At 53.5% G+C, this 20,346-nt stretch overlaps 1 protein-coding gene across 2 annotated transcripts in view; it reads left to right on the forward strand.

Moving 5' to 3' along the window:
• The window catches only part of ELAPOR1 (endosome-lysosome associated apoptosis and autophagy regulator 1), a 103,839-nt gene that overhangs the window by 21,776 nt on the left and 61,717 nt on the right, over positions 1-20,346 (forward strand). The window lies entirely within an intron of this gene.

Below are 20,346 nucleotides of genomic sequence, written 5' to 3' on the forward strand. Positions count from 1 at the left end.
CTGCTGGCCCGCTCCCCAGAAGTGGGGAGTGAGGGGCCCCAGCCATTGCTGTTGTGGACACCACCACCACCTGAGAGGGGCCCTTTCTGCCTGCCCGGACCACCACCTGGAGTTCCTGGAGCTGCTGTTGTGGAGTCTGCTGCTTGGAACTGCTGAAGCCCAGAGGAGAAGAAGAGGAGGACCATCTGCCATTGGGGGAGCATATGGAGACTCTGCAGACCACTGTGGAGGGGGCTATCACGGACTGAGTAACTTTCAAACTGTGCTCTTCTGGTGGGGGTTTTGACTGTGTTTGTAGGGACACGGGGTGTGGCGTGGAGCTACCCCCCGGTCCATCTGTGTCCCCCCCACCACTACCTCCACCACTGCTGCCCCCTCCACCACCCCCACTGGCTGTATACCATCTGCCTCAGCTCCTGCCTCCTGGACTCAGGGCGTAGCAAACCAAGCAAGCAGCTATTTCCACCATTTGGGCCAGAAGCAGCAGCCAGCCCAAACTGACTTTGTGCAAGCGCATGTGGGTGCACGCCCCCCCCCCCAATCCCCACCCCTGGATTGCCCACCACACAGCTTTGCCCTTTGCTACCTGCCCCATTTGCCCCTTGCAACCTTTCCCCCCCTTCTACCCCAGCCCGCTTTACTAGCTTCAGTTTGTTTGCCTGCCCCACCCATTTCCCGTTGCAGCCTTTGTTTGTTTGCCCCGCCCCAGCCTCTGAAGCTAACCCCTTGGTTTCCCTGTCCTACCTCCAGCCCGCTTAGCCCCTTGCTCCGTGCACCCATGCCCCCTCCCATGTGCTTGTGCCCCTCCCCTTTTTTTAGTTTAAACCCTCTTCACTGCACCCCCAATGCTGTTGTATCCCCCCCTCCCCCAGTGCAGCTAGAGGAGTCGGAATCGCACCCCATGTTGGTTATTGCCCCAACCCCTGATTGCCCCCCCCCCCCGTCCAGCCCACCCCCTTCGGCGCCCTCCTCACCTGCCTGCAGCCTAGCGGGGAGGAGTGGTCGACCTGCCTCCCCTTTCCCCTCCTCCTTGCTCATGATGGCAGGAGCAGAGACAGGTGGGGCCCCTCCAGAAAACTCCACCGCCCCTCCCCCACCTGCCCCCCCGTTGCCCCCCCCAAGCCTCTACTGCCCCCGCTGGGGCATCAGCAGCAACGGGCACCGGGGTGACCTCCGCTGCTGCCACGTCCCTCGCCCCCTCCGACTCTGGGGAAGTCCCCCTAGCCGGCGGAGCGGCCAGAGTAAGAAGAAGGGGAAGGGCCCCGCTAAAAAGACCAGGCCCTCCATGGCAGGGGCTGCCCCCGTTGCCACAGCGTCCCGCCCCGCTGCTCCCTCCACCATCTCTGCGGGAGTCCCTCCCCCGGCCCCCAGGGCCTACGCCCAGGTGGCGGCAGCCCCCTCGCCTGCCGCTGCGTCATCTCTCCCGCCCACCACCTCCGCTACCAGCTATAGCGGCCGCAGCCCCTTCCCTACCTTGACCAGGAAGCACGGCGTCCGTTGCCTCCTGGTGCCCGCCTCGCCCCACGTGGAGACCTACGTGCGGGCGTTGGCGAGGGCGGTGGGGCCCACGGCCATTGTGGCGGCCTCCAAAATGTACGGCAAGGTCGTCTTCTTTGCATTGGAGGCCGCCACCCAGGAGGTGGTGGAGAGGGGCCTGGCAGTGGGGGGCGTGTTCACCCCCCTGGAGCCGCTAGAGGACCTGGGCGTCCGCCTGGTCCTGACCTCCGTCCCTCCCTTCCTTCCCAATGCCTCTCTGTTACCCGCCCTCTCCACCCTGGGGAAACCCGTCTCCATTATCCGCCCTCTCCCGCTGGGCTGCAAAGACCCTGCCATCCGTCACGTCCTCTCGTTCCGCCGGCAAGTGCAGCTTCAACTGCCGCCGGTGGCGCGTGGCGGAGAGGCGCTCGAGGGGTCCTTCCTCGTGCCCTACCGCGGGGCCCATTACCGGGTGCATTACTCCACGGGGGGGGCCCGGTGCTACCTCTGCCGGGCGATGGGGCATGTCCGGAGGGACTGCCCCTTGGCCCGGCAAGGAGGGGCATCCGGGACACCCGAGACCCGGCAGGGCACCGGCCCCATCATCGCCGGCACCCCTAGCTGCCCAGCACCCACAGCCGCCCCTCCTCCTTCCCAGCCCACCACTGCTCCCGCTCGGGCCCAAGGGGCAGCTCCCCCACTATGCCCAGACGAGCGGGAGAGCCCTGCCCCCGCTGCTTGCAATCTGGCGGGGCCTGTGGAGGAGGGTGCGGCAGGGACCCCGCCGGCCATGGGAGAGGGCCCGCCCCAGGGGGAATCCTCCCTCCCTCATGCAGCCCCACCGTTACCCCCCCCAGTCCCTGAGCCATCGCCTCCGCCCCCTGACACGACCCCTGCTAGCCAGCCCCCGGACGATGCCATGGAGGGCTGGGCCCTAGTCCAAGGGAAGCGGGGTAAGCGGAAGGCTCAAGCTCCTCTCCTGCCATCCGATGCGGAGGGCCCCCCAGAAGACCAGGAAGGGGGGCACCGTTGCCGAGCCTTCCGCTTTGCCCACGGGTGTATTCCATCCACCGGTGCCGGCTGGGGAAGACGTGGCAGCACTGGAGGGTCATATCTCCCCTCCACAGGAGTCCCTCCCCTCTGAGGCCCCAGACAGAGGCCCCCCTGCCCCAGTATCATCTGAAGCCCCTGTGAGCCGCGAGGCGACCGTCACATCGGGTGCCAGCAGGGAGAACCCCGGGGTGGCAGAAAGTGATCTCCCCTCCATATACGAGGAAATCAAGGCCCTAGGTCTGACCCGGTACCCAGGGGGAGGACAACCCTTTGCCAGTGGGCCTCGATCTGGGCAACCTCACTCCAGCCCCCCTTTTCCCATGTTCCCTCCCCCTAACCGTTGCTTCCACTCCCACCTCCGAGGAGCCCCTGGACTCCTCCTCCAACCCGGCCCCAGAAGGCACCCCGCTGACAGCCACCGAGCCTGTTGAGGTGACGGCCAGTGCCATGCGGCCAGGACCCGAGCCACCAGGGGCACCCCTCGTTAGTGTGGAGCAATCGACCTCCTTCCCGGGCGGGGGCCCTACAGGAGACAGTCCACCTCCTGATGCCGCGGCTGCCAAACCCACCATAGAGCCTGCGCCCGGCATCGCTGAGAGCCCCCTCCCCACCTCCTTAACCCTTGAGCCTGACCAGGTGTCAAGGAGTGTGGGGGAGTCCAGGCCCTGCACCCCTCTTCCTGGGATTCACTGAGACTCTCAGCCAGCCAGTAAAACAGAAGGTTTATTGGACAACAGGAACACAGTCCAAAACAGAGCTTGTGGGTACACCCAGGACCCCTCAGTGAAGTCCTTCTGGGGGAGCAGGGAGCTTAGACCCCAGCCCTGGGGTTCCCTGTGTTCCTCCACCCAGCCCCAAACTGAACTAAACCCACCCAGCAGGTTCCCTGCTGCAGCCTCCGTCCACATTCCTGGGCAGAGGTGTTACCTCCCCCTCCCCCTCCCGGCTCAGGTGACAGGCTCTCAGGTCTCCCGTCCCCAGGGCACATTCCCAGGTCAACACTCCCCCCTCCCTGCTGCGTCACATCGTCACACCAGGAGGTGCCACCACCTAGCTGCTTGGCTTCTGGAGCCCAGACTCTCATCTCTGCCCCTGCCCCTGATCCCTGCGCTGCCCTTGATGCTGACCCTGTCCCTATCCCGTCCACCTCCCGCAATGTTTTTGCGGCCCCTGGGGCTGTCTCCTTCCCGTTTCCAGCAGATGATCCCCAGCGATCAGCCTTTGTGTTTCCCTGTCCCGACCCACTCAGGGCCGCTATCCTCCCTCCGCCGCCCCCTATTGCCCCAGGGTTCGAGGCAGGCCGCGTGGCGCCAGCCCATCGGGCGCCACGTCGGGGGTCTGCCCCTTTCCTGCCCGTCTCGGTGGGCTATGGGGCTGTACCAGGGGCTCCGTGAGGGGATGACCAGGAGTCAGTAATCCCACCCCCCCATGCCCTGCGAGAGGAGTTGCGGGAGTTTTTAGAAGACGTCCGTGGCTCCCACAACAAGGTACAGCTCGCTCTCCAGCGATGGGGGGACTTTCATCAGATCCTCCAGGCCGCAAGGGCTCTTAGGGGGGAGGGTAAAAGGACCAGGAAGCAGGCTGCTGCAGCCTACCAGCGGATCCGCAGCTTCCATGACTTGTTACTCACCTACTGGGTGGGTCACGGTGCTGCGTGGCCTAATGGGGGCCGCGAGGATCCCCCGCAGACCTCCTCATGGCACTACTCATCGTTGCAACATTGGACACCCGGGGCTGTAGGATGGGTCTCCGCAGGTCCCAGGTGCTCTCCTCCCTTCGGGAGCAGGGGTACTCTGTGGTTTTCCTGCAGGAAACCCATACAGATCCGGCTGCCGAAGAGAGCTGGCAGCTGAAATGTGGGGACAGGGTCTACTTTAGCCATCTCACAGTTCGTACGGCTGGAGTGGTGACCCTGTTCTCCCCTGACCTACGGTCTGAGGTGCTGGGGGTTGCCGAGGCTGTGCCGGGCCGCCTCCTGCACCTCTGGGCCTATATGGAGGGGCTTGTGCTCAGCCTCGTTAACGTCTATGCCCCGACATCGGGCCCGGAGCGGCTGCAATTCTATCAGCAGGTGTCCGCCTTCCTCGGCACCTTGGATCCTCACGAGTGCCTGGTCCTGGGTGGGGACTTTAACACCATCCTTGAGGAGCGGGATCGCTCGGGGACCGAGCAGTGCCTGGCTGCCGCGGACGTCCTCCGAGAGATAGTCGAACACCACTCCCTGGTGGACATCTGGCGCGACCACCACCCGGATGACATTTCCACTTTCACCTTTGTCCGGGTGGAGGCCCATCAGTCGTGCCGCTCCTGGTTGGACCGCATTTATTTATCACGCTTCCACCTTTCACTAGCCCACTCCTCCAGCATCGGGCCGGCCCTCTTTCCTGACCATCATTTAGCCACCGTGACGGCCTCTTTCTGCGCGGGGCCTATTTCGCAAGAGTGGTGGGTGAAATTCTGTGGTCTGCGTTGTGCAGAAGGTCAGACTAGATGATCATAATGGTCCCTTCTGACCTAAATATCTATGAATCTATTGGCACTTCAACAACAGCTTGTTGGAGGATGTGGGCTTCGTGGCATCCTTCCGGGAGTTCTGGCTGGCCTGGCGAGGACAGCGGCATGCCTTTCCCTCGGTGCGGCGGTGGTGGGACCTGGGGAAGGTGCGTGCCCGGCTCTTCTGCCGTGACTACACCCGGGGTGCCAGCCGATGGAGGGATGCGGCGATAGAGCAGTTGGAATGGGAGGTGTTAGAGCTGGAGAGGCGTCTGGCCGCCAGCCCCGAGGATCCGCCCCTCTACGGAGCGTGCCAGGAGAAGCGGGAGGAGCTCCGGGCCCTCGAGGACCATCGGGCCTGGGGCACCTTTGTTTGATCCCACATCCATCTCCTTCGGGAGATGGATCGCGGCTTCCGCTTCTACACCCTGGAGAAAAGGAGGGGGGCCAAGAAACACGTCACCTGCCTTATGGCAGAAGACAGCACCCCCCTCACGGATCCGGTGGAGATGTGTGGGAGGGCGAGAGCCTTCTACGCAAGCCTTCCGAGGGCCCCGATACAACTGGCAGCTCCTTTATCTCCATCCGAGAGGTCTTCTGCGAGACCTCTCTGGGCTGCTGGTCTTCTACCAGGACCTCCTCCGGACCTGGAAACTGCTTTCAATGACCAGGTCCGTGGCGGCCACCGAGGGGGCAGATCTCCTCGCGGAGTCCCTGCTACACAACCCCCAGCATCGCGTGCAGGTGGTGGAGTCCCCTTCGGTGCGCCAGAGGTTGGTCCTGGCAGAAGTCACCAGAGTTGGAGACCTCCTGGATTACGACCGGGGAGACTGGCTGGATCCCCTGACGCTCGCTCAGTGCATGGGGCTCTCCAGACCTCGTACTCCCTGGTGCGTACTTCAGGAGGTGAGGGCCGCTTTGCCGCCCGTTGCTTGGGTTTATCTCGACCGGGTCCTCCACAAAGGTGCTCCCTGCCTACCCTCCACCCCAGGCCTGCCAGACCTTTTCATCAGGCCCCTGCACTGTGGGCCCAACCGACCCCCTTCACCGTGAAGCGGCTGCAAGAGATGCAGCCAGTCTGCTTCCAGACCATGCCAAGCAAACATCTATACACTCTCGTGCTCCACACCCTTCATGCCCTCACCCTCGTGTCCCGCCCCGATACAAAATGGCGGGACCTTCTGCCACCTTTGGAGGGTGAGGAGCCCCAGTGGGCCAGCCTATATTCCACCTTGGTCCCGAGGCCCAACGGGGATATCAGTTGGCGGCTCCTTCACGGAGCCCTGAGCACAGGCGTGTTCTTGGCGCGGTTCACCTCTATCCCAGACACCTGCCCCTTTTGCGGCGTGAGGGAAACCCTGGCACGCATATATCTGGAGTGTGCCAGGCTGCAGCCCCTATTCCGGCTCCTCACGAATATTTTATTATGTTTTTGGTTGCACTTTTCCCCTCACCTTCTTATTTACACGCTCCCTATCCGCGGCCCCACAAAGTCATGGGATCTCCTGGTCAACCTCCTCCTGGCCCTAGCTAAAATGGCCATCTATAAAACCAGAGTGAGGAGGTTGGCCGATAGAGTCTCCTGTGACTGTGGGGCCTATTTCCCATCCTCCGTCCGTTCATGTCTCTGGGCAGAGTTCCTGTGGGCGGCATCCACTGACTCCCTTGACGCCTTTGAGGAGCAGTGGGCGCTGTCCGGGGTTCTCTGCTCGGTGTCCCCGTCCGGCTCCCTTCGTTTGACCCTTTGACCGCACTCCCGTCCCTGTTTCATTAGTTGTCCCCCGGATTTATTTGGTGTCCAGGTCCTGTGGATCCCCCTCTTAGGCTGCGGGGGGATCCTTTAGCAGTGGGCTAAACTTCCCAGATCCCAGTAGGATCACTCTCCTATAGCCCTCCGGCCCGACCCTGTCACAGAGGCGCTATAAGTACTCGGACAGAAGAAACACTATAGTATCGTTTGTATATCAGTCTAGGTTGCAAAGGTCAGGCCAGAAATAAGGCACATTTTTTACTACAAAGTTAACTGTTGGAACTCAGTCGATTTTGTCACTTGGAGACTTTACATTGAGTTGGGTGTCTCCCTGTAAAAAAGAAAAAAGCATTAGCTTAACCACCAGGCAGGGGCTGGATGCCAGAGTTGCTGGGTGAGGTTCTCTAGCCCATTCTCTGCAGGAGGCCAGACTAGATGATCAGAATGATCCCTTCTGGCCTTAAGTCCGTGGCAACTGCAGTTTGGTTAGTGTGTTTCTTCCCTGATCCACTGGCATACGCTGTGCAAAAGGAAAATCGGTGCCTTGTCATGACAATTTGGTCTTGGGTGCGCTGCAACAGAGCTCAAGAGATTTCAGAAATCTCTACTGCACATCAGGCTGACCTAATGTGAAAGATTTTTCTCTTGCTTTTTCTTTTCCCCTCCAGCTATGAGGAGTTGTGAAACATCAAAGGTTTGTTTCTGCAAACCTGAACACTGAATGTTTCAAAATACCCTTTTCCCACCAACCTGGGAACGGTTTTGAAACCTCAGCTACACCATATTTCATAGAAACATTTTTCTGGAGCTGTTCTGAATTTTTTGAGTCCCCTACCTGCCACCACTTCTTATAATAAAGTAATGTGCAAAAAAAAAACAAAAAACCCAAGCCCGACACCCTATTAATAGGGTGTTAAAACTGCTCTGTTAACATCACATCAGGAACTGCAGAAGTCAGTCCCCTAGCACTGGGGTTTCAAGCCCATTCAAATCGTGTGTGCGTTGTACTGTGCAGTTACGGTGGCAGCTGGGGACCCCAGGGGAGATCCCCATTGTGCTGAGCACTGACCAGATGTTGAAGTAAGAGTGTCCCTGACAGGCACAGGTGGGAGGAGCAATGGAACCCGCCAGCAGAGGGGTCAGCATGGTGGTTGCAAAGGGCAAGCTAGTGCTACCACTGTTGTTGGCTTGATTGTAGTTTTGGGGGTGGGTTTTGCTGCGGGAAGATTAGCTAAAGGGACTAATGCAGGAGCGGGCAGGGAGAGCAGGTGGAGGGAGTGCATGGGTGGGGTTTGGAGCAGAGAAGGGCGGGAGTAACAATAACCTGCTGGCCTAGCGGCTAGGGAGTTGGGTGCGGACTCAGGAGAGCTGAGGTCAGGTTCCCATCAGTGCAAGGAGGATAACGACAGTGCCCGGCCGGCCGGCCAGCCTGCCTGCCTGCCTGCCAGGGGTGTGCCCAGGTAAATGAATTACAGGGTGACGTGCTCAGCTGTAGTAGTGGGGGGGGGGGGGTGTCACGGCAATACCTACAGCAGATGACATCAGAGGTCCTTGGTGCAGCAGGTGCTGCAGGGGGGCCTGGAGACCACCTGCTCCCCAGGATTTGTCTTGGGACCCATTGGAGGTCTGGGGACTGGCCCTTCAGTGTGTTTTTACTCCATGCATTTTCCTGTGGAGCTTCCTGATCTTCAGGGCATATTGCAAGACCCATCTTCTCCCTCTGCTTGTGGAGGGGGCAGATGCTGTGCTAAGGCCTGGTTAAGCTGGGATTCTGATTGGCATCTTTATCTTGGGGGTGCTGCTGGCTGTAAGGTCTGGTATCTCTGAAATGAGGTTCAGGGCGCTGGAGCCTTGGAAATCTTCCCTTTGTGCTATAAACCTAAATAGATAAAAATATGAATCCAACCTGGTACTGGTTCAGGGGAAGCCTCGAGTGAAACTGAGTAGAAACAAAGAATGACGTTGACCAGCCTGGTGTCCAAGCTGAGAGAGAGGCGGAAAATGGCATTAGAGGTCCTCCTTATGTGCTAAGAATCCACTTTCACTCAGCTGGGACAGAGGGAAGGCCATGATCTTATTTTTATTAAAAACATTTGTACGTCCTTTTTATCAGACAAAACATCCTGTTTCTTAATCAGCCTTTACACTGAAACTACAGCCATTATGTCTGTTCTCTCCGCATCCCTGGCCTTGTTTACAAATATCCTTCTCTCATTTATTTATATGAGTTGTATTGTAGTAGCCCCCAGGGGCCCCAGTCCTGGCCCAGTGCCCCATTGTGCATGGTGCTGTACAAACACAGAACAAAACAATGGGCCCTGTTCCGCAGAGCTTTGAAGCGAATGCTTGTCAGGGTGCAGAAAGATCAATGGTTTTGTTAAATAAAATGAATTGGATTTTTTTAGTTGAAATCAAATACATTTTTTTAAATAAACTAGTTACATAGAATCATAGAATATCAGGGTTGGAAGGGACCTCAGGAGGTCATCTAGTCCAACCCCCTGCTCAAAGCAGGACCGATCCCCAATTAAATCATCCCAGCCAGGGCTTTGTCAAGCCTGACCTTAAAAACTTCTAAGGAAGGAGATTCCACCACCTCCCTAGGTAACGCATTCCAGTGTTTCACCACCCTCCTAGTGAAAAAGTTTTTCCTAATATCCATCCTAAATCTCCCTCACTGCAACTTGAGACTATTATTCCTTGTTCTGTCATCAGCTACCACTAAGAACAGTCTAGATCCATCCTCTTTGGAACCCCCTTTCAGGTAGTTGAAAGCAGCTATCAAATCCCCCCTCATTCTTCTCTTCCGCAGACTAAACATCCCCAGTTCCCTCAGCCTCTCCTCATAACTCATGTGTTCCAGTCCCCTAATCATTTTTGTTGCCCTCCGCTGGACGCTTTCCAATTTTTCCACATCCTTCTTGTAGTGTGGGACCCAAAACTGGACACAGTACTCCAGATGAGGCCTCACCAGTAATAAATCATTTCAAATGCAAAACATAAGGGAAAAAGGGAAGCTGCTATAACCAAGGTAGTTCTATTTAACTAACGATTGTAAAATGCTGATTTTGTTTATTAATGTAGAGTCTTAGTCCTAGGCCATGGCACATACTGCTCTTTTTGTGTGTTTTTAATTAAATTCTAATTTCTATTCAAATGCAGTTTGACACATCACAAGTTAAAAAAAAAAAAAAAGTATTGAATAAATAAGAAATGTATTATAATTTAACATCCCTGTGGCAGGGAAAACACCACAGCAGCCCAACGCTGTAGCATTTAATTTCAGAAAGGGGAACTACACAAAAATTACCAAGTTCGTTAAACCGAAATTAAAAGGTACAGCGCCAAAAGTGAAATCTCTGCAAGCTGCATGGACCCTTTATAAAGACACCATAATAGAGGCTCAACTTAAATAGAGGCCCAAATTAAAAAACATAGTAAGAGAACCAAAAAAGTGCCACTGTGGCTAAACAACAAAGTAAAAGAATCAGTGAGAGGCAAAAAAGCATCCTTTAGAAAGTGGAAGTTAAATCCTAGTGAGGAAAATAGAAAGGAGCATAAACACTGGTAAATGAAATGTAATAATATAATTAGGAAGCCCAAAAAAGAATTTGAAGAACAGCTAGCCAAAGACTCCCAAAAGCATCCTCCGTGGGGGAGGGGTAGCTCAGTGGTTTGAGCATTGGCCTGCTTAAACCCAGCGTTATGAGTTCAATCCTTGAGGGGGCCATTTAGGGATATGGGGCAAAAATTGGGGATTGGTCCTGCTTTGAGCAGGGCGTTGGACTAGATGATCTCCTGAGGTCCTTTCCAACCCCAATATTCTATGATAATAGCAAAAATTTTAAGTACACCTGAAAGCAGGAAGCCTGCTAAACAACCGGTGGGGCCACTGGACAATTGAGATGCTAAAGGAGCACTCAAGGATGATAAGGCCATTGTGGAAAAACTAAATGAATTCTTTGCATTGGTCTTCATGGTCAAGGAGGTGAGAGAGATTCCCTGACCTGGGCCATTATTTTTAGATGACAAATTTGAGGAACTGTCCCAAATTGAGGTGTCATTAGAGGAGGTTTGGGAACAAATTGATAAGTTACCAGGATCAGATGGTATTCACCCAAGAGTGCATATTGGGCTGCATTAGTAGGAGCATTGTCAGCAGATCGGGGGAAGTGATTATTCTCCTCTATTCAGCACTAGTGAGGCCAAATCTGGAGTATTGCGTCCAGTTTTGGGCCCCCCAGTACAGAAGGGATGTGGACAAACTGGAGAGAGTCCAGCGGAGGGCAACAAAAATGATCAGGGGGCTGGAACACATGACTTATGAGGAGAGGCTGAGGGAACTGGGATTGTTCAGTCTGCACAAGAGAAGAGCGAGGGGGGATTTGATAGCAGCCTTCAACTACCTGAAGGGGGGTTCCAAAGAGGATGGATCTAGATTGTTCTCAGTGGTAGCTGATGACAGAACAAGGAGTAATGGTCTCAAGTTGCAGTGGGGGAGGTCTAGGTTGGATGTTAGGAAAAACTATTTCACTAGGAGGGTGGTGAAGCACTGGAATGGGTTACCTAGGCAGGTGGTGGAATCTCCATCCTTAGAGGTTTTTAAGGCCCGGCTTGACAAAGCCCTGGCTGGGATGATTTAGTTGGGGTTGGTCCTGCTTTGAGCAGGGAGTTGGACTAGATGACCTCCTGACGTCTCTTCCAATCCTAATAATCTATGATTCTAAGATGTCCTAAACTAATGATTCTATGAAGAGTTCTGAAGGAACTCAAATGTGATATTGCAGAACTACTAACTGTGGTTTGTAACCTATCATTTAAATCAGCTTCTGTACCAGATGACTGGAGAATAGCTAAAGTGATGATAATTTTTAAAAATGGCTCCGGGGTGATCCTGGCACTTGCAGGCCGGTAAGCCTGACTTCAGTACCAGGCAAACTAGTTGAAACTATAGAAAAGAACAGAATTGTAAGACACATAGATGAACATGCTTTGTTGGGGAAGAGTCAACATGTTTTTTGTAAAGGGAAATCATGCCTCACCAATCTACTGGAATTATCTGAGGAGGTTAACAAGCATGTGGACAAGGGGGATCCAGTAGATATAGTGTACTTAGTTTTTCAGAAAGCCTTTGATAAGGTCCCTCACCAAAGGCTCTTAAGCAAAGTCCACTGTCATGGGATAAGAGAGAAGGTCCTCTCATGGATTGGTAACTGGTTAAAAGATAGGAAACAAAGGGTAGGAATAAATGGTGAGTTTTCAGAATGGAGAGGTAAATAGTGTTGTCTCCCAGTGGGTTGTGCTGGGAGCAGTACTATTCAACATACTCATAAATGATCTGGAAAAGGGGTAAACAGTGAGGTGGCAAAATTTGCAGATCATACAAATCTACTCAAGATAGTTAAGTCCAAAGCAGACTGCGAAGAGGTACAAAGGGCTCTCTCAAAACTGGGTGACTGGGCAAGAAAATGGCAGATGCAATTCCGTGTTGATAAATGCAAAGTAATGCTCATTAGAAAACGTAATCCCAAATATACATATAAAATGATGGGGTCTAAATTAGCTGTTACCACTCAAGAAAGAGATCTTGGAGTCATTGTGGATAGTTCTCTGCAAACATCCACTCAATGTACAGCGGCAGCCAAAAAAGCAAACAGAATGTTGAGAATCATTAAGAAAGGGATAGATAATAAGACAGAAAATATCATATTGCCTCTATATAAATCCATGGTACGCCCACATCTTGAATACTGCGTGCAGATGTGGTCACCCCACCTCAAAAAAGATATATTGGGATTGGAAAAGGTTCAGAAAAGGGCAACAAAATGATTAGGGGTATGGAACAGCTTCCATATGAGAAGAGATTAATAAGACTAGGACTTTTCAGCTTGGAAAAGTGACGACTAATGGGGGATATGATTGAGGTCTATAACGTCATGACTGGTGTGGAGAAAGTAAATAAGGAAGTGTTGTTTGCTCCTTCTCATAACACAAGAACTAGGGGTCACCAAATGAAATTAATAGGCAGCAGGTTTAAAACAAACAAAAGTATTTTTTCACACAACGCACAGTCAACCTGTGGAACTCCTTGCCAGAGGGTGTTGTGAAGGTAAAGACTATAACAGGGTTCAAAAAAGAACTAGCTAAGTTCATGGAGGATAGGTCCATCAATGGCTATTAGCCAGGATGGGCAGGGATGTTTGCCTGAAGCTGGGAATGGATGACAGGGGATGGGTCACTTGATGATTACCTGTTCTGTTCATTCCCTCTGAAGAACCTAGCATTGGCCACTGTTGGAAGACAGGATACTGAGCTAGATGGACCTTTGTATGGCTGTTCTTCTCATATTGTAAAAAAATTTAAAAATTAAGACTCTGAATGAATATAAAATGATATAAAACTTAAATCAGTGTATAGATATAGTCTATCCTCCTGGATAAGAAAAAGAAGCACCCAATTTCATGTAAATGTTTTTAGTTGCAAATGTACATATTTTAATGGTTACCAATCAGTGTGAATCAGCCATTCTTTAGGAAAGTAACTAAAGTACAAATGCAAAACATGATTAAAATCAGCTGTTTAAGGTTTCCTGCTTGCATGATTTAAATCATGATTAAAATCAGTGACTTAGGTCAATTCACCCAGATGCTCATAAACCATTAAGGGGCAAGTTTTCAACATCCTCATTCTTAAGGCCTGAATTCTGTTCACTTATTGTGAGGTCAGTGGGGAAATCGAACCCAGCAAGATTGGGCCCTTATGTTGCTAAATCCTCTGGCTGCTTGCCTACCACTTCTGAAAATTAAATGTTCCAGCTGGTCTTAAATGTTGCTTTAACTCGTAGGTAAATATCCCTCCCTCCCTCCCTGCTCTGGATATCGGCTTTCAAGGTAACTTGTGGTGGGGAAACATAAGCCCCAGTAACAGATGTTCTTCCATATGGCTGTACTGAACAGGATCAAAGATAAGGCGAGGCTGGTCAGAAGGTTGCTGCGCCTCTTCTGAAGTGAGGCAGGTGCAGGGTTTTGTCAGGGGAGCCCTGCACTCCTGTCCCAGCATATGAGAGCCGGTTGACTCTGGCATCTAGGAAAATGACCTTTTTAAAAAAGTTAATTTGTTTCTCTCTTCTCGCATCTGAGCTCCGTGTGCAGATCCACAGTGTGAGGCGACGAGCCTAAGTCTCTGTAGGCAGCTGTGCTTCAGATGAGCAAGGAAAGGGGGATGCCCTGGTACTCACTTCCCTTCCTATAGCACCTTTCGCCCAAGGACCTCGCGAATTAGAACTGAGTCTCGCAACTAGCCAAAGGACAGGCACCAGTGCATTAAGAGACAAGGCAGGTGGGAGGTGCTCGGGCGGTACAAGGACGTCTGGAGAACAGAAGGGAGAGTCATTATCTCCATTTCACAGGTGGGAAACCTGAGGCATAGAAAGGGGAAGGGACTTGTGCAGTCACACAGTGAGTCTGTGTCATAGGCAGGGATAGAATCCAGGAGTCTGACTTGCCGACAGACCCATTCTACCCCAGTATGACGCTCTTCCCCAGGCAGTCAGCTGAGCTGCTGAAAGGCTGAGGAGCCATGAGCAATCTCCTGAGGCAGCCAGTCCGCCTGCTGTGGTTTGTGTCCGTGTGCTTTAGTTGTGTGTGATGAGATGAGTAAACACTGTAGGCACCAGTTCAGCTTATGAAACATCTGGTGTGAATGTCTCTTAATTGCCCCTGCTTCCTTAGGCAGAACTCTGCGTCCGGGTTTACCCAGGAACCTGTTTAATGAACAACGTTCATTGTCACACTAACCCCCAGGTCCCGCCAAGTTAAACACGCGGCTTTCACAAAGGCAGGGAGCGCTGCCCTGGCTGCTTGCTGAGTTCAGGCAAACCCCCTCAGGCTTTGGAATGCTGTCAGACTAAACTGGAGCCCAGGGTTTGAATTAAACTGTATGTGAAACCGAAGGCGAGTTGAAACATTGCTGGCTTTTTTTTTTTACATTAAAGTTTATAAGGCTCAGAAAGGCAGGGCTCTGTCCAGCGCTGCCTGGGAGCAGCAACACCCCCAAGCCAGAGGGGCTCGGATTATTTGGACAGCAGCAGTGTGAGAGGCCTGTTGTCCAAACCCACAGAAAAGAGACAGACCCTGCCCCAATCGAGCTGACAATCAAAGTCCAAGAGGAGAGACCAGCGGATACAACAAACTGATGGGGGGAGGCGCAGGGCAGCAGTGAGACAATTAGGACCAGTATAAGTGATTCCCATTGTTTGTGTGTGCTCCTCCAGGGGTTGTCTGGCTGTATCTGCCTGTCGTCACTTGTCTTCTGCTTAGATTGTCTTATGCTGATTGGGGTAGGGACCCTCCTCTTGTTCTATGATTGTACAACACCCAGCACAAGAGCCCTACGTTTTGGTCAATGGCCTGGAGGAGAAAACAAAGTCTTCACAGCTAAAGTTTGCAGATGACACAAAACTGGGGAAAGTGGTAAAAAGTAAAGAGGACAGGTCACTGATACGGAGTGATCAGGGCACAGGCAAACAATGTGTTTTAAGAGGGTTAAATGTAAATGTCTCCATTTAGGAACAAAGAATGCAGGCCACACTTACATGACTGGGGACTCTGTCCTGCTCCGCAGGAACTTTGAAAAAGATTTGGGGGTTGTGGTGGATAATCCGATGAACATGAGTTCCCAATGCGATGTGTTGGCCAAAAGATCTAATGTCATCCTGGGATGCATAAACCGGGGAATCCTGAGTAGGAGCAGAGAGGTTCTTTTACCTTTACAGCTGGCCCTCGTGTGATTGGTGCTAAAATATGGTGTCCAGTTCTGGTGCCCACAGGTCAAGAAGGATGTGGATAAACTGGAGAGGGTTCAGAGAAGAGCCATGCGAACGACTAAAGGATTAGGAAATGTGCCTTATAGTGATAGACTAAAGGCGCTCAATCTATTTAGCTTAATGAAGAGAAGGTTAAGGGATGACGTGATCAGTCTGTAAGTACAGGCATATTTAATAATGGGCTATTCAATCTAGGAGAGAAAGATATAACATGATCCAATGGCTGGAAGTTGAAGCTAGACAAATTCAGACTGGAAATAAGATGTAAATTCTGAACAGGGAGGATAATTAACCACTGGCGCAATTTACCAAAGATCATGGGGGATTCTCCATCACTGCCCATTTGTAAATCACGATGGACTGTTTTTCTCAAAGCTCTGCTCTAGGAATGATTGGGGGGCAGTTCCCTGGCCTGTGCTATGCAGGACGTCAGTCTGGGTGAGCACAATGGTCTCTTCTGGCCCTGGAATCTGTGAAGCTGAATGTATGAAACAATGGGCTCCTAGTCCCTAAGTGGGGCTTCCCGGTGCTACCAGCTTACAAGGATCACAGTATATGGGAGACCCCATGCCCATCATCCTGCCCCTGCATTGACAAAGCTCAGTATTCAGCCCACATCTTCTCTGGTAGAGGTATCTGGAGAAGCCATGGCTCTTGGCCCATCTCTCTGGCTACTGGCCAGCACAGCTCAGTTGCATGGCTTTGGTTGGATGACTCTGGCCACGGACACCCTCCCAGCAAGGGGCTTGTGGAGGTTATGTTGGCAGCGTAGCCCAAGCAGCATCGTCTGGCAGCTGTCTGATGAGGCTGAAGTTACCCACGCAGTCAGGCAGCCAAGCACCCGATGCTCGGTCCGTAAAGAGCTCTCTGCTGCAGAGCCCCTGTGGGAGGGTTGGTGAAATGAGCACAGCTAGAACTTGCAGGCTAGCGGGTTCATATCTAGTGAGGTCCTGGGTTCAGCCTCTCCATGGCTCTCCCTGTCAGTGCCGAGCCTGGGGACGGGGTGGTGGCACCCCTGCAATGCATCTTCACGATGAGATGCATGGGGCCAGATTCCCAAAAGCTCAGCTCCCAGGTAGCACCCAAAGAAGGGCTAATTTTTCAAAAGGGGTCAGTCAGCACCCCACCTGCTGGGCTCTTCGGAAAGGCCAGCCCAGATTGTGGGTGCTGTTCCCTTTGAAGATTCTGGCCTTATCTGAGGCCTCTCCTGCCTGTCGTCAGGGTTGGGGGTGGGGCTTGGAAAAGGACCCACCCCTTCCTTCTCACGCTGAGCCTTGGCTGCGGGAGGTTAGGTAACACTGTACTAAGCTAGCTCGCAATCTTAAACCAGACAGACTCGCCAGTCACATTAATAGGCCTGATCCTGCTCTCTCAACAGTGGTTTATTTTCTAATAGCTGTAATTCTGTTGAGTGTAATGGATTTACTCCTGATTCCCATGGGGGCGAGAGGGATCAGGATCAGGCCCTCTCTGTGCAGCCCTGTCATACTTTAGATTTGCTGCTGGTCCTTTAGAAAGCATTGTCTCGTTTCACACCAGTGCTTCCAGTGAAAGGGTGCAGGCGCTTTCTCTGCCAGCACTGTCACTGGGACAGCTTGCTCCAGCGAGCCCCCCGGGCTGATATCACTCGACAGTAAGTGGATCTTAATCGCTGCGGCTCTGTTTCCGCCAGCCCCTGCCAATGGCAGAGAACCTGTGCGCAGAGAGGCAGGCTGTGTCTCGGGGACCTTTGTGTTGGGCCGCTCCAAGCCACATGCATGTGGTGTGGGCTGTGTTGCTTTGAGCGTGATAAGCCACTCAGCTAATCCCAGCCTGCCGCGCTGACAAATGGGCAGCGGTGCCTTGCCTGTCTAGCACGGCCGCAGTGACTTACTCTGTTTGCTCAGCAGGGGTTAGAGGCGAGTTTTCCCAGAGTGGAAGAGGGTGTGTAACACATGGAGCTGGCCTTGAATGTACGCTCATGTCTGTCCATGTGTGATCCTGCAGGCGGATCCCCCGTGGCATGGAGGGGACATGGCCTGTCTCATGCCCCAGCATGCAGTGAAGTGGGGCATCAGAAGCATGGAGAGGAGGGGTGGCTAAGTTAATCTGGCACTTTGAAGACCTGGGTTCATGTCTCCACTCCCCTAGAGACTCCAGCGTAACTGGGCACGGCACTGGGTATGGCTTCCCTGCAGCCGGGGGTGAGCCCCTGGAGCCAAGCTTGGGGGCCAGCCTGCATCTTCACTGGCGCAGCAGCCTCCCTGCTGCTATCTCCAGTGGGCTGGCTTCTCTCTGTGTATCCAAGAGCCAGGCTTCCTCTCAGCTGCAGTGTAGATGGACCCTATGGGCCTGAGCTTCCCATCTGCGTGCTGAGGCTCCCAGCCTGGCCCCGCCACACAGGGCGGCTGTGCTGACGTAACGACTGAGGCACTTAGACTCTGCAGCACCGGGGCCCAGCTAAGTACCATAGACAGACATCAGGCATGTCGATTCTGCTCTTCCCCGGCTTTGCCAGAAGCCCTGTTAGCGGGACCTCGGAGATGGGAGCGTTGTCAGCCTCAGAGTACTGAATCGTTTCCAAGGACCCCTTTTTTCCCAGGGTCTGTTGGGCGAGTGAGGCTTAGATGGGTTTGAAAATAAAGCTTTAAAGAATCTGGATATAAATTGCTTCCCAGCTCTGTGAATCAGTTTCCCCTTCCAGGAGCCAGAGAGGTGGGTCATGACCCTTCCTCTTCTCCAGTAGCCCAGAGAGACTTCAGGGTAGGCAAGCCCTGAATTTCGAATGTTAAAAAACAAGCAATGGGGGCAGACTATTTTTTATACAATATAAAGAAACAACAAACAAACCTCAAATCCGTTTGTCTCCTCTGCAAGGTCAAACAGAACGGCCATCTCGAGCACCCTCTCTTCAGCTGCTTACATGTAAGGAGCATATTGGTCAGAGGGGCCAAATTCACCTCTGGGTTACACTGGCACACTGACTGCATTGAGGGTGCACAGATGGGGTGAGGGAGACCTGCCCGAAGAGGAAGTGGGTGATAAATGAGCCCCTCTTACACCGATTTGGCATCCAGTGTGTGCACAAAAGGAGCATCACGTCCCCGTGCCAAGGTCAGAGGGAGGAAAAATAACTAAGAGGGGAGTGTAAGATGCGGGAGGAGAATCTAGGCAGTTCCACCTGATGTCCTCTGGCTTATGCCTGCTGTATAACTTACACCTGTGGTTACATCAACACTGCGTTCAGCCCAGGCTCTCCCTACTCGAGTCCCGTCTTACTACAGTCAGGCTACCAGAAAGGAGCCCCTTCCTGCCATGGAGGTAGGGCCGTGTGACCAGAGCAGTCTCGCAGTCCATGCAGCCAGGGCTAGGGGAAAGGGAGTATCAACTGATGCCTTCCTGAGGGAGGGCTGGGGTCTATTCCCAGCTCCGCCACTGGCCTGCTGGGAGACCTCGGGTGTGGCCCGCAGAAGAGCTGGGCTGGCATCTGTGGGCCTCAACTGTGGGGTCCCCTGGAAACCGTTCCACTGGGTCCCTTGTGCTTCTCCTCCTCCATCTGCATTGTTCCCCTGCAGCATCCTGTGCTCTGGCACTGCAGTGACTCCTGCTTGCACCCTCTACAGCCCGGGCCTGTAGCTTACCCCATTTCTGCCCAGACGAGAGGAGCTAGAGCAGTGTGAATGTGAGACCTTATCTGTCCCAGCTCAGCCCCTGCACGTGCCAGGTCACAGCAGGAACAAAGCAGGCATAGACAATCGTGTATCAGACTTGGGTACAATCAACAGCGGTGTAATTCACACATGCTCATGTCATGGAAGGACAAGGAAGGGGGCATGACATTATGGCCCTGGTTAGACCAAAAACACGGATAAATTTAACTGGTGACCATGTGGGCCAGGAACAGCTGGCTCTCACATGGAAAGACTAATAGAATTTCTGTGGGCTTTTCTGTCCAGCGGCTCAGAGAAGTGGTAACAGCTGGAGACGAACATTATCGGGCAGCATTGTTGCAGGGGCGGGTGTTGGGTTCAGTTCTTCTCTCATCCCCATTGTGATGCCACAGGCCTCGTGATGATTTGATTGGGGATTGGTCCTGCTTTGAGCAGGGGGTTGGACTAGATACCTCCTGAGGTCCCTTCCAACCCTGATATTCTATGATTCTATGTAAGTGGGAGGAGAGTGGGGCCCAGGTTCCGCGTGTGCCCAGGCACTGACCAGCCTGACCCCTACGGAGGCAGGTGGCACCTAGTGGTTTTGCAAAAGCACCTGAGCAGGTTAGCCCCCAACTCCCATGGCAAATCGACTCTCCCAGGCGCTGTGAAATCCCGCTGTGTCTGTCTGCATCTTCAGGCCCCTAGACCCCTGGGGAAATCTGGCCTAAGGGCCTGGTGTACACTGGGAGAAGTCACTGGGGCAGGTTAGGGAACTGGCCCTGGTCTGTTCACCGACCCCTGCCAGCGTGATGGCGATGAAAACGCCTCTTGGCAGGTGGTCCCCAGCTACAGCCAGGGGGGGCGGGGTGTGAAAGGCCATCCTCACACATGTGTTGGACCCGATTCTGATCCTGTGATGGTGGGACTCCATCTGCCCGACTCTGATCTCAGTTACACCAGTGTAGCTGGGAGTAACTCCAGTAACATCGGGGCAGCGCGCCTGGACTCAGCCTGGCACAGGGTGGGTTCTGTGCCCCGGGTCCAGCGGGGTGTCAGCAGGAGTCAGGCCCGTAGCGCTCCCAGTGCACACGGCTGGTGCTGTGAGGGTCTCGCTCTAG

This window comes from Natator depressus, chromosome 21 (assembly GCF_965152275.1).
Source record: "Natator depressus isolate rNatDep1 chromosome 21, rNatDep2.hap1, whole genome shotgun sequence".
NCBI lineage: Eukaryota > Metazoa > Chordata > Testudines > Cheloniidae > Natator > Natator depressus.